Source organism: Leptonychotes weddellii, chromosome 4, assembly GCF_054177405.1.
Source record: "Leptonychotes weddellii isolate Sample4059 chromosome 4, ASM5417740v2, whole genome shotgun sequence".
Taxonomy (NCBI): Eukaryota; Metazoa; Chordata; class Mammalia; order Carnivora; family Phocidae; genus Leptonychotes; species Leptonychotes weddellii.
Window position 1 is genome coordinate 164406529 of NC_138372.1, and position 11166 is coordinate 164417694.

The following is an 11166-nucleotide window of genomic DNA, read 5'->3' on the forward strand; positions in this document are numbered from 1 at the left end:
CTTTTTGTGGATCAGAAGTCTGGGCATGGGTTACCTGGGTCCTCTGTCAGGGTCTCACCAGGCTGAAATCAAGGTGCCAGGGGGGCGGGGCTCCCACCTGAGGCTCCAGGTGATTCTGGTCCTTGGCAGAATTCTCTTCCTTGTGAGCTGGGGACTTAGAGTCTTTTTCAACTACACTGATGTCAAGATCCTCTCAATCCTGAACTTGTGTTGCTGAACTTTTTTAACCTACTGGTTTTCATCGGGTTTCATTCCTCCTGCGGTACGTGTTTACATCCTTTCACGAGTGAGTCTGCAACATAATGTGTGAGCTCGTCTTCCAGTTCTGGGTCATCTGTAGAGTTGATAAGCACACTTTCTTCCTCTTCACCCAGATATTAATCAAGTGTTTAAGGGACAGGCTGAAGAATTGAGGTTTTTGAGGTTGACATGACAATTTCAGTAATCTGACAGTTTTTAAAAACTTACTCACTTAATTGAACTAGCACCCGTGCCTCGTGAAAACTGAGATATGGGATGTCTGTAGACATCCTCTATCCAGAACCTAGTCATTCTCTTAAAAATGGAGATGAGATTAATGAGAAATAATCTCTCCTTAGAAAAACCATGCTGATTCTTCGTCATTACTAAGGATCACAAACCATCTGCTAAATTCATAGCTTAGTGTTTTTTGGGGATTGATGCTATTATAATTGTTCCTGGAATATACACCTTCTTCCCCTTCCTGAAAATCTTTAGAGTGTTTGGGAACCTCATTTAAGTATCCTTTCTGAAGTCTCCTTTATGTAAATAATTGACTTATATGAATATTCTTCCTAACAGATTTTCTTAAAAAAATTAACTTTTCCAAAACAGCAAATCAGCAAGGTCCTAACCAAGTTCCCAGCCACTATTATTTATAACTCATATGCCTCCAGAAGATAGCTAAATATACCAAGCTTGTGAAATACACTATGGAACTGGAAACTGTGGAGAACAAAGGCAGGTAAATCGTGACCTTGGGGTCAACAGTGATGGAAATGAGGCCACTTGTTTTTCTTTGTTCTTATTTTGAGGCAATCTTCTCCTCACTTTTTCTGAAGCCCTGGGATATCAGGGTCCGACTTCCATTTTTATTCTGATGAATACATCATTGTAGTAAGATCTGAGTAGCCCAAAGGAGATGTAAATGAATTGGAAGCCTCTCTGGTCTCTGGTGCTGGGTGAAAGCCCTTTGGGATTTGGTCTTGATGAAGTCCAGAATTAATGAAATGTAAATTACAGGAATCAAAGCTTATTACTGATAATAAATGTGTATAGAATGTTTGGATAGTTAGATCTGTCCATTTTATTACAATATCAAATATTCATTGCATCTTAGAATTAGCTGGGGTTTAGGGTAGTGGTTTTTTTGTTTTGTTTTGTTTTTTTTAATCCATGTGTCCTGGGCATGAACCAGGCACAGCCCAAAAGCCAAGCTGGGATAAACAAGGACTTGCTTTGTCCCTGGCCGATATGAGGCAGACACTACCACCAGATGCCCCTCTACCCAGGTCAGGGACTTCGGGTAGTTTTTTTTAATTTAAAATATAAGGCTTTTTAAAAAATAGAAAGCATTTTCAAATTTAAAATAGAAAGTTTTTTTGAAAAATATGAAGCATTTTTAAATTTAAAATATAAAGCTTTTTTTAAAAAATAGAAAGCATTTTTAATTTAAAATATATTATGTAGACAAGTTTAACAAAAGGCTGTAAAGTGAACACCTACTCAATCATGCCCTGGGCCAAGAAAGAGACTACTAACAGTCCCTCAGAAGCCCCCTCAATATTCTTTACCTGTAGCAATCCCTCCCTGCTCTCAAGAGTGACCACTTTACTTTCATAGCTTTTCTTTGTAGGTTTGTTGCCTGTGGATGCATCCCTACTTTTACCTGTTTCTAAACTGAAAATGGAGCTCCACTGTATTACTGTGACTTGCTATTTTTTGCTCAACACTGCAAGACTCATCACATTGTTGCATACATCTAAAATATTCCTTTCTTTGCTGTCTATGCACTACACAGTGAACATTTAGTTTTCTTCTGGTTCTTGGCCATTATGAAAAGCACTGCTAAGGACACTCTTTTCTACTTATCTTAGTGCGCATAATTCTGCACATCTGGAGGGAACCTGGAATAGTCCACTTTCCTAAATGACGCAACGTTGTTTTTCCAAAGCAGGTGTGCGTTCTTGTTATCAGGAGTATAAGTTTCTGAAGTTTCTGAAGCTCCACATCATAGCCAACACTTAGTACTGTTAGTCTTTTTCATTTTACCAATCACATTGGTGTTGATTCCATCTCATTGTGATTTTAATCTGTGTTCCCCTGATTAACAATCAGGTTGAGCACTTTTCATGTTTACTGACCATTTGGATATCTATCCCTCAGAGGTCCATGTTCACATCTTTGTGCATTTTTTCCCATCTCAGTTTGTCTGCCCTTTCTCAATTACTTTTTTAGATTCCTTATATGTTCTGGGTACTAGCCCCCTTTTTAAAAAAAAAATGCCACATATGTGAGGAAAAAATGAAACAAGATGAAACCAGAGAGGGAGACAAACCATAAGAGACTCTTAATCTCAGGAAACAAACTGAGGGTTGCTGGAGTGGAGGGGGGTGGCTGGGTGATGGACATTGGGGAGGGTATGTGTTGTGGTGAGCACAGTGTATTGTGTAAGACTGATGAATCACAGACCTGTACCCCTGAAACATATAATACATTATATGTTAATAATAAAAATAAATAAATTCTCCATCAGGCAAAAAAAAATGCCATATATGTTATGAATATGTTCTCCCACTCTGTGGTTTATATTTTATTCTTTTTTATCTTTTGATGAACGGGACTTAAAATTTTTAGTATGACTCAATTTATCTCTTTTCCTTTATGCTTACTGTCTTTTCTCTCTTATTTAAGATATTTACTCCAAGGTTATTAAGTTGTTTTCTTAGGGGCGCCTGGCTGGTTCAGTCAGTGGAGTGTGCAACTCTTGATCTCGGGGTGGTGAGTTCAAATTCCACGTTGGGTGTAGAGATGACTAAAAATAAAATCTTTAAAAACTATATATATTTTTTCCCATGGTATCTTCTGAAAGCTCAGTATTTGGCATTTCATATTAGTTTTTTAAGCCACCTGAAGCTGATTTTACATACAGTGTGAGAAAGGGATATAATCTCAGTTTTTTCCAATATGGAGATCTTACCATCACCATCCACCTTGAACACTGTCCTTTACCTACTGCTGCCTCTGCCACGAGCAAGTCCATACCTGTGAGGTCCGTTTTTAAGTTCTCTCTCCTCTTTCACTGGTTGATTTTTTATCTTTGCATAAATGCCACACCATCTTGTTCACCAAAATACCGTGAGATCTTGATATCTGATAAAAAAAAAATCCTCTTATGTTTTTCTTTTTCTTCAAACAGCAGCTTGTCGAATTCTACAAAATAAACATACTGAGATTTTGACTGGGATTGCACTGAGCCTATAGCTCAGTTTCAGAGGAACTGACATTTTGAAACTAGTGATTTTTCCAATCCGAGAACATGGCATAGGGCCCTTCCAATGTTCTTCAGTATTCCTCAGGAAGCTTTAAAGCTTTACTTTTGGACTATCCATGCACATCCTTCATAGATCGATGCTTAAAGGAATTGATGCTTTTGAGATCATACTATAATTCATGTCTTTTAAAATTCTATTTTTAACTGTTTTGTGCTAACAGAGAGAAATACAATTTTTATGTATTTTTTTGTTTCAGTAGTAGTTTAAAACTCTAGGATTTTTAAAAAAGATTTTATTTATTTATTTGACTGGGAGGGAGAGAGAGAGCACAAGCAGGGGGAGCAGCAGGTAGAGGGAAAAGCAGGCTCCTTGCTGAGCAGGGAGCCCGACGTGGGGCTCAATCCCAGGACCCTGAGATCATGACCTGAGCTGAAGGCAGACGCTTAACTGACTGAGCCACCCAGGTACCCCAAGACTCAAGGATTTTTTATGTATACGTAATAGCATCTGAGAAAAAGGACAATTTTTTTTTTTTCTTCCAGTCTACGTGCCCTTTATGTCTTTGTCTTCCTTATCGCCCTGGCTAGGACCTTCGGTACAATGTTGACTTATAAGTGCAGACTCCTCTTTCTTTCAAAGGGAACCTTTTTATGTTTTACCATTTAGCATAAGGTTTGCTGTCGATTTTGTGTTGATTTATTTTATCCAATGAAGCCTGGAAAACCTAAAATCCTTAGAAGAGGCCTGGGCATAATTTGGAGCTCCTTTCTGGAAACAACAAATGTGGTAGTCAGTCCCATCAGCTCACTCTGACTCCTTCTAGAATAAGCTGCACTCATTCAAAGCCTGTACTTACGCAGGTCTTCTAGCTGGGACCCCTGCTTCCAGTTTGGTCCCCCCCACACGGTTGTGAGAGCACACTCTAACATGTTAATCGGATCATGTTACTCCTCTCTAGAAACCTTGTTGGTCGAATGTCAAACTCCTGAATCTGCCCGAGAAGGCCCTTCATGCTCTGGTCCCTACCACTGAAGTCCTTCCAACCAGTGACTTCCCGTCCACGGCACCCTCCCGCTTGAGTCATCTTGAACCACTTAGAGTTTCCCAAGTGTCCCTGTTGACCTTTATTTCCTACAAAATTGGCATATTTATAGGGCTGTCATGAGAAGTCAATAAAATCAGGTGTAGAACTAGAATGAAATCCAGATGACCTATTTATTATCTATTAATGTTATAAATGTTAAGATTGATGGATCCTGAGTGTATCAGTCGGGTTGGGCTGTTATAACAAAATACCATAGCCTGGGTGGCTTAAACACAGAATTGTTTTTCTCATAGTTCTAGAGGCTGGGAAGTCTAAGACCAAGGTCCTGGCCAATTCAGTTCCTGGTGAGGGCATTCTTCCTGGCTCGCAAATGGCATCTTTTTGCTGTGTCCTCACAGGGCATGGAAAGAGAGAGGGAGAGAGAGAGAGAGAAAGAGGGAGGGAGAGAGGAAGGGAGGAAGGGAGGAAGGGAAGAGAAGGAGGGAAAGAGAAAGCTCTCTTCTTATAAGGACACTAATCCCATCATAAGGACCCAGCCCTCATGACCTCACCAAAACGTAATCGCATCCCAATGACCCCACCTCCATCACACAGGGGGTGAGGGTTTCAGATAGGAATTTGGGGGGGACACAATTCAGCCCATAGAACTGAGCAAAGCAGGTAATGATTTATTATGGCTATCCAGCCATTTGTCCAGCATTCCGCTGCCATTTAGCACCCATGAGAGCAGGCGTTTCATGTTCAAATCAAGATATCCTGCACATAAAACACTAATATCTACACTTTGTTTGGGTGGAAGTGAGGGAGATGGACAGTTGGGGAGTGTTGAGGAATGCTGGGAGAGACAGACAGTTCATGGAAGGGTCCTGTATTACAAAAATGTATGGATTTTATCCTCTGAATGAGTAGGATCATGAGAAAACAGAATCAGTGAGACATTCACACGCAGTTGGCTGTTAGCTTTAAGGGCTATAAAAATGCTCATCCTAATGATCCCATTTGGGGAATTTATCCCAAGAAAATAGCCAAAAAGACAGAGAGAGGTATATATGCACAAAGATATTTATTCCATTATTTACAATAATAAAACCTGGGAGAAACCCACAGAGGAATACTTAAGTAGTTATTAAATAAATGCTTGTTGAATGAACCAAAAAATACTTCCTGAATTTAAAGCAGCAATTAAAACAGTGAAGTCCAGGTTAATAGCATGGAAAAATCATTGAAGTAGGCAAAATAAAATATAAAATTAAAACTACACAACACTGCAACTCTATAAACACAGTGACAAAAGATGGACCCAACTAGAAGCAAATGCAGATAAAGATGACAACAGACCACTTGTTAGGTTCATGCAATTATGTGCCACTGACATACCATATTTACAAAAGACACTGCCGTTTTACAAACAAAAAACAACCAGTAAAAGGTAATCTGGCTCGCTGCCCTCACAGCCTCACAAAGTAGCTTTTGTTTGCAGCCAGCCTGAAAAAAACACTTGGCTTTCAGTGACAGTGAATGGATGAAATATTTGGGGGCAATATGGTGGAAAGAAGTATTTGTTTTACAGGGAAGCATGGGACAGTGGTAACTGGGGAGGAGGAGGGTGAAGGAGGAAGAGGGTTTGGTGTGTTTGATGAACTACACGCTTGGGGCCAAAGCATCCACCGTCTCCAAAGCAGGATGAGAAAGAGGGCCCTCATGTTAAGAAGTCAAAGGGAACCTGAACAGTACGATCATGGCTGAGAAGACCTGTGCTTATGCTCACTGGAAACAAATACTGGAAAGAAAGAGAACCAGGTACTTGGCAATAATTATGCCATTACTGGATTTTGCCATTATAGTTCACCTGGTAATAGGTCTTCTCAAGGTGTTGTCGTCAAAGCTCAGAGCTAGATGAGGAGACAAGGGCTCAAGGGGGTGAGGTGACTCGGCTGAGGTATATGGGCGGTGTTGAGCACTGCAAGAGAAACTCGGGCTTCAGAGTCATGTGGACTGAGTCTCCACCTCCAGAACTACCACTTTCTAGCCATGTCTCAATCATGCATTCCCTCAAACAACAATTCTGAGAGTGTGTGCCCCTGAGCGAGTCATCCAGTCTTGCCCAGCCCCCATCTTCTTACCTCGCCTCTACAATGTGGTGAAGGCCTCTGGGGGGTCATGTGTGGGTTTCGCTGCTCAGTGTGTACTTCATCTTCCTCATAACCGCACCCTCCTTGAGAACCATCTGTCCCCAGCAATCAGTCCACGCGCTCTGCATAGGCCCCAGGTCCTCGAGCACACCAGGTTCTCCTGGATGTGGGCTCTGGTTCAGGGAGGTAGTGTGACCCATGAGAGGTGCTGAGGGGTGGGTTTGGGCAGGAATGGAGGACGAAGTGAAGCAGATCCTCCTCCCCAGTGGATCTGAAGCTGAGAAGGAAAGGCGGGAGCTGCCGCCATCTTGGCCGACACATTCACACCGAGAGCCAAGCTAGTGCAGTGGGAGGGCCAGCTGTGAGATGGGAAACAGAGAAACTGGGCCTTGGAGACACACTGTAAGCCCCAAATCAAGTCGTTCTTGAAGCCAGCCCTTCCTTTTGGTTGTTGAGCCAAGACATTCCTTGTGTTTGTGTTTTTGTTTGGCTTAAGTTAGTTTGAGTTCTATTTCGCTTAAGATAGTTTGACTTGGATTTTCTTTCACTTGCTACCCAGAGTGTCCTAATAGAACAACCTCTCTTGTGGAGAGAATGTGGACACAAGGCCAGCCATAGCACCCGACACTGAGTAGCTGGTTTAACAAATGTTGGATTCACTGTCCTCTTTTTCTCCCTCCCAGACATTCCATCTCTTCCTTCTTCCCTCTTTCCTTTCCTCACCAAGTTCCCTCCTTCCTTGAGGGCCCTATCCCTACGAGTTCTCTTTGGCTTGAAGCACAGGGACAAGGAATTCTCTCCTCCTCCTTGTAAAACTCTGACACAAGCCTCAAGGCGATATGCTCTAGAACTCACCATCCCTGGGTTGTGAACTTCTTTGAAGTCGGACCATACGAACAGGGACCCCTCACAATTTGTACAGTTTTATCATGGGCTCTCACATCCAGGTTTTTGTTTGGTTCAAGTTTAGCTGCACGCCACGTGACAGGGCAAGGTGTTCTTATCATTGTCCCCATTCCTCAAAGGAGGAATCAGTTCCCAGGTTCACAGAAGGGAAATAAGTTCAACAGATTAAGTACAGGAAGCAGGACACAAACAGGTCCCATTGTGAAACCCACCATCCTTCCACTTTCCAGCCATTTCCTTCTTTAAAGTAACATGTTCATGTGCGTGGATCCTGTGGTGCTCCAGCCAGAGCCCCTCCTCAGGGCCTAGGCACCAGGTGCTGGACACACTGGTGTTGACTTTGACAGCCATATCCCTCACTGGGAATTGCTCTCAGGAGCAGGGACTGCCCCACCCAAGGTTATATGCCATGGCCACTGACTGGCCACCTGGCTTCCATTCGGAACAAATGAAAGGCCACTGCAACCCCAGAGCTCCCTGCAGAATCCTGCCATCTGCCAGGTTTGAGAGGGTCGTTATAAGGGGTCAGTCACTGTGCAAGTTCAACGTGGGCCATAGAAGCCATAGATCCTTCAGCAGGTCTGAAGGTGCTTAAAGCATCTATGGCAGGCAGGGGTGCAGTGGGGATGCCTTTGGGTTGGCGGAGGCCTCCGTCACAGCCGCACCGGAGGGAGGGCAGCTTCTCCCTCCAGGGCCCCTGCCATCCCTCCTTCCTTACAGGAATCTCCTGAACACGCGCCCCAGCCAACTTTTGACATGCAACTCTCCATCTCTGAGTCTGCGTGCAGATCTCCGTCTGAGGCGGCCAGTGCTGGAAGTGGTCCTGGGACGCAGACTCTAAAACCTGATGTTCGAGTTGGAGCACTCGCTGGCCGGCTGGCGATAAGGACCCCTTCACGGGAGTTGGCCGGAGTCCTGCCAGCCCCTGGCATGTTGTGCTGGTGCGATTGTGCGAACCACCACTGGCGGTGGACTGGGATGGGGTACCACGCTCCTGCCAGAACACACTTCTAGAGAAGCAGACAGAGAATGGGAATTGGAAAGACAGTGGGGTCGGTGGTCATTGCAGAGCATCACTGATCTGAGGAACAGAGACAATAGACTCAGGATGAAACAAGGAGTTAGGGCTCTGTTCTGGGGGGTGACTTGTCCCAGACACGCCATGGCTACTGCCTGATTTTGCTGGTTTCCCTCTTGACTAGGACAGCAGTCCTGAGGTTCTGGAGCCAGCAGCCCCCCTGACAGCTCCAGGCAGCCCTCGTGGCTTTGGGTTATGGTCCCTAGAAGCTCAACCAGATCTGTTTCTTCAGCTCTTCCGAAGCTTCTGCAACCAAATGCTGGGCAATTGCAACCTAAGTCTGTCTGATTTCAAAGCCCGTGTTCTGTCCTCAACAGGAGGACCGAGGTCCCATTACCTAAAATGAGCTAAATCAAGGGAAGAACGAGCAGCTGGAGGGAGCTGGAGGGATAAATGAGTTCAGCGTGAGGCACAGGGAACCCGAGGAACCTAGTAGAACAGCCAATGGGCTCACCCAGCAGAAATCTGAAGGGGAGGGGCTTGTTCTTACTTCAGAGCCTGGGGCCAGGAATGTAGATTCTGAATTCTGTCCTAGAAGTGGTGATTTCCTTGAGTAAAATGCATTCTTGTCACTCTCTATACCCTTACTATGCCTTATTATATTTTTACATTGTAAAAAAAGAAAATATTATATATTTACATTACTCATTAATGAATGATTGATTGATTGATTGACATGTTTATTTCTCTAGCAACTTGAATTAAGTTTACAAGTGTAGGGATTTTGATATACTCACTGTTATATCCTTGGGCCTAGAACAGTGACTGGCACATAGAAGTTGCCTCTATAATTCTCTGTTCAATGAGTGCATAAATGTATGAATGAATGATCTTTGCAACAGCCACATGAGCCACATGAGCCACATGATATATTATCCCCTTTTATGACTAAGGAAAGAGGAGCTTGGGAATGCCCAGCAGCTTTTCTCGGCTTTATAGCTAGTTAATGGCCCTAGAGGTTTCTAGGCTATCTTATTCTAGTAAACCACAGCTGGTCTAAGAACTAGGAAAGAGCGCTCCTTTTCCCGGCTACGTGGAAAATTTGTGTGTGCTTGGGCAAATTAGGAAACTTGCATTTTCTAGACCTTGTTTTTCTAATCATGTGAATAAATGCAGCAAGGGGTTTTCTTCAACGTCCAAGGTTCTTACCAGCTTTACCTGTACTTACGTATAAAATAATTCACACTTATAAGTTAATCATAATTGTACATGTGCTTCCTGCCTCGGAACAAAGAATGCCGGCGAGAGTAACCGAGAAGGGGATGCACAGCTCAGTGGTCTCACTTGCCAGCAAAGTGCAGAGCAAGGTCCCAGGTGACTCCTGAATTTGCTAGGCAGCTGCTGTCCTTGTCCTTGCAGGTTCTCTCCTCTTGGGCAAAACACTTGGCTTCTCTAAATTTCCGATCTTTTTTTTGTGTGTGTGTGTGTGTGTGTGAAGATTAAGTGTGATACTATGCATAAGACAGAGTTGAAATTGCTTGTTTCCCTGCAGTTGTTATAATGAATACTGCCAATGTACAAACTGGCCATGATGGTTTTTTTGTTTGTTTGTTTGTTTTGGTCATGATGGTTTTAAGCTTTGATGACTTCTTTATGTAGCTCCCATACTACAAATCTTGCTTAACTATAGAAATACCCTCAACACAGGATCCGTGTATTTTTTCCTGGAAAATAAATTACTTAAAAATACAACCTTGCACAGTTCATTAAAGGCAATAGGCAAGAAAAATACACCCTTGGAATACAGCTCATAAAATCAGCAGAGATTTTGCTGGCCAGGGATGAGAAAAGAGACCAAATGGCAAGTACCATGTTAGATGCTTACAGATATTCTATTCCACTTAGTGCTCAATAAATATTGTTGACACAGGGAACCCTTCCCCTCCATGGGCAGCCATTCAAATATACTTGATGGGTATTTTTTAATTTGTATGTTCTTGAAAAAAAAGTCTACTGTTTCGTATGCATTGAAGTGAATAGCATTGTGCTAGAAATCTCTTTCTGCTATTACTTCTTATCACTAAGCGTCATGCTTATAAGATCCGTCCATGTTCCAGGCTAGATGCCTAGCTGCTGCTTCAAACACTGTGCTGGAGTATCCATCCACCTTTTACTTCTCTGGTGATGCACCTGCCAGAGGGACCCGGGAACCCTCAGGCCCTGCTGGTGGGAAGGTAAGTTGATATGGCCCTTCTGGAAAACCGGTGTGGTGGAATACTTGGTCACATTCCAGTCCCACATCCTGTGATGTGGACACATATCATGGAGAAATCTGCTCATTGCAGTGTTGCTGGTGAAATCCCAGAGCTGGAGACGGCCACTTGTGTGCCAGAAACTGGTATGTACAATTCACAATGGCCAAGTGTTAAATTTCAGGAATGTGGTGAGGTGGTTTCCACATTCGGCCATTATTAAAATCAAATTATAGTATCTGAATATATCCTATGTAAGGATATTTGTATCAAAAACAAAAGTAATAGATACACATCA

The 11166-nt window shown here is 43.1% G+C and overlaps 1 non-coding gene across 1 annotated transcript; it reads right to left on the reverse strand.

Annotated features, from left to right (window-relative positions):
* Positions 1-1414: 1414 nt before the first annotated feature.
* Positions 1415-1542, reverse strand: LOC115937704 (small nucleolar RNA SNORA48). The gene has a single exon (XR_004072947.1). It is a non-coding gene; the product is annotated as a small nucleolar RNA SNORA48 (small nucleolar RNA).
* Between the last annotated feature and the right edge of the window lie 9624 nt (positions 1543-11166).